This window comes from Pistacia vera, unplaced genomic scaffold, assembly GCF_008641045.1.
Source record: "Pistacia vera cultivar Batoury unplaced genomic scaffold, PisVer_v2 Contig155, whole genome shotgun sequence".
In the NCBI taxonomy this organism is placed as follows: domain Eukaryota; kingdom Viridiplantae; phylum Streptophyta; class Magnoliopsida; order Sapindales; family Anacardiaceae; genus Pistacia; species Pistacia vera.
Genome location: NW_022195630.1, coordinates 716,146 through 719,647, shown reverse-complemented (window position 1 = coordinate 719,647; position 3,502 = coordinate 716,146). Strand labels below are relative to the sequence as shown.

General features: G+C 36.2%; 1 non-coding gene across 1 annotated transcript; it reads left to right on the top strand.

Annotated features, from left to right (window-relative positions):
* Positions 1-1,618: 1,618 nt before the first annotated feature.
* On the top strand, positions 1,619-1,725 carry LOC116124768. The gene has a single exon (XR_004127250.1). It is a non-coding gene; the product is annotated as a small nucleolar RNA R71 (small nucleolar RNA).
* Positions 1,726-3,502: the final 1,777 nt, after the last annotated feature.

Below are 3,502 nucleotides of genomic sequence, written 5' to 3'. Positions count from 1 at the left end.
GCTCATCTTCTACCCTTAAGATTAATTTTCCTTGATGAACATCTATCAATGCTCTATCCGTTGCTAGAAAAGGTCATCTTGGGATTAAAGGCATTTCCCGATCTTCCTCCATGTCTAATACTATAAAGTCTATCGGGAAAATAAGTTTATCTACCTTAATCAAGACGTCTTCTACCACCCCTCTAGGATATGTTATTGATCGATCTGCCAATTGGAGAGACACGGTGGTTAGCTTCACTTCTCCCAATCCAAGTTTCCTGTACATAGAAAACGACATTAAATTAATGCTTGTCCCTAAATCACACAAAACCTTATCAAAATAACAACTACTAATAATACAAGGGATAGTAAAACTCCCTGGATCTCGTAGTTTAGGTGGTAGTTTCTTTTGAATCAACGTGTTACACTCCTTCGTTAGCATTACTTTCTCATGTTCCTCAAGTCTTCTTTTATGCGTGAGGATCTCCTTTAGAAACTTGGCGTATTTGGGCATCTGCTCTAACATATCAACAAAAGGAATATTAATATTCAAGCTTCAAAACATGTCAATAAACCTACCAAATTGCTTGTCAAGCTTCTGATTCTTCAATCGGTGTGGGTACGCAAGGGTGGATTCCTTTTTCTCATTGGCCTGATTACTTGAAGATGCATTCTGGTCAGATTCACGGTCATTGCAATGACTAATTTCCTTGCCGTTGTGATTAGTATCATCTTCTAAAGTTTTGGGAACAATTTCACAGTCGCCAAGGCGATAGTCCTTCTTTTCACAGTCACCCCAGTGGCCATTTTCATAGCCATAGCGATCGTCCTTCGTTTCTTCTTCCAAGTTTTTCTTTCTTTCTTGCATATGTTTTTCATCCTCTGAATTCTCTAAGGTTTTTCCACTCCTTAGGGTGATTGCATGCACTTGTTCCTTAGGATTCTTCTCTGTATCGCTTGGCAAAACTCCTTGAACTCTTCCCACTAATATGTTATGGATTTTCCCAATTTAAGTCTCAAGGTTTCTAATAGAGGCTGACTAGTTTTGGGCAAGGATTTCATTCTTCTCAAACCTCTTGCTTGTCTCTTCAATGAACTTGGTAAGCACATTCTCTAGGTTAGATTTCGGCTCTTGAGCTTGAAAACCAGGAGGTTGTTTATGTTCATTGTGGTTGCTCTATGAGAAGTTGGGATGTTTCTGCCATGATGGATTGTAAGTATTTGAGTACAAATTTCCTTGCCCTTTTTGGAAGTTATTCACATAATTGGCTTGTTCAAGTGAGGTGAATGGACTCCCTTCTTGACAATCTCTTGATGAGTGATTACTTGCACAAAACTCACAAGTTAGAGGAGAAGAATCAATTGCATTTATCTTTAGAACAATATCCAATTGATTTTGAATGGCTGAAAGTTAAGCAATCAATGCGGTGTAGCTGTCAACTTCATGCACTCCCGTTGCTCTCCTTGTTGAATTTTTCTCCGAAGTCCTCATGTAGTTATTGTTCACCATCATCTCAATCAAATTTTATGATTCCTTTGATGTTTTGTTATTCAAGGCTGCTCCACTGGCAGCATCTATCATGGCTTGAATGTTTGGCAACAACCCTTGGTATAACATTTGCACTTGCGACTAGATTGTAACCCATGGTGAGGACACCTCTGTAAGAGATCCTTATACCTTTCCCATGCTTCACACAATGACTCTAAGTCTTGTTGGTTGAAATTGGTAATCTCACTTCTCAACTTGGCAGGTGGAAAATATTTAGTATGGAATGCTTGAGCTAACTTGTTCCATGTTGTGATGCTCCCAGATGGCAGAGAAATCAACCAAGCCTTAGCTTTATCCTGAAGAGAAAATGGGAAAAGCCTTAGCCTAATTGCATCATCAGATACTCCATTATGCCTAAATGTGTCGCATAACTCTAGAAAATTGGCAATATGCAAGTTGGGATCATCATTAGGCAACCTTGCGAATTGGAATGACTGCTGAATCATCTGAATAATTGCTGGCTTGATCTTAAAATTATTCGCTTGAACTAGTGGTCTCCTGATGCTAGAATAGCACCCATCAATAATAGGACTAAAGTAGTCCTTCAATGCTCTTTGAACCACTACCGCTCCACCAGTTGCATGGCCTCCTGTGATATCCTCATTCTCATTATCTTGATTTTCCACATTGGGATTTATAATTCCCTTGTTAGCCATTGATTTTTCTAAGTTGGCTTGCCTCTTTTCTTTCTTCAAATGTTTAGCCGTTCTCTCGATTTTAGAATCAAAGGGATTAAGACCACCACCACCTTTTGAACGTAAGCTCCCTGGGATCTAAATAAACGAAACAAACAAAACAAAACAAAATAAAAATTAATTTCTAAGCAAAAATTAAACAAATCAAATTAGCAACTAAATATTTCGTATTGATATTGGTAAAAAGAATAGTTCCCGGTAGTAGCGCCAAAAACTTGACAGGCTATTCACAAGCATACGAAATCGTACAAGTAGTAAAGCTCAAGTAAACGAGTGTCGAATCCCAAGAGAACTACCTACCAAGTACCAAACTAGTCTAGTTTATTGCTATTTGATGAAAAAAAAAAAATTTAAGAATGAATTAATGAAAAATAAAACAAACTAAAAAGTAAACAAAAGAAGAATTGTATTAATACTTTGGTAAAAAGATCAATTAGACTAAACCTAGGGCATAGATTTTACACCAATTTAATCATATGCATTGACAATTATTACTAAACTAATTAAGCTTATTCTAAAGGTCAAACTCCCTAATATTTCACTAACTTTGTCTCGAACAATTAGCAAATTACCCTTAAGCAAAAACCCAAAATATCTCTAAAGTGGATTTAGAAGCTAAGAGATCATTAAGTTCTAAGGAATTTACCAGAACCTCATGGATCGCAGAAACTTATCTCTAGCGTTCGCTAAATCTATGGTTTTATTACCTTAGACTAATCAGGTTTCATCTCTCGATCTCAACCCAACCCATAAAATCATTCAACTCTCGGGCCCTTAAGAATTGAAAGCATTACACACAATAATAAAACTTAGAATTAATGCTCAATTAAAATTAACAACAATAAATTCAACACATATTCATAAATTGGGCTACATCTTTAGCCCTAGAAAAGAAGTTTAGTTCATAATTGTAGTAATAAAAACAACCAATTTATTAACAAACATGAGTTCAAGAAAAAAAATAGAAAAACTTCTCTAATTGGTGAACGAGAACTACAAGAATTATGATTTCCAAAATAGTAGCCATTCTTTTTCTTTTTCTAATAACCCTAAAAACTAAATAATGACCCTTATTTATAGTGCTAGGGTTTGAAGGTTAATTAGGAAAGAATTAAATGCCTTAAACTGTTTAGATTGAGACTAGGAAAATACAATAACCCAAATAGGCCTGTGATCCATCGCTGTGGTGACAAAAATGGTCGCTGCGATGATCGTTCTTTTTGTCCCACGAGTCTGGAATCTTCAGAATCTGGCAACGTCATAAACACAAACTTTGTAT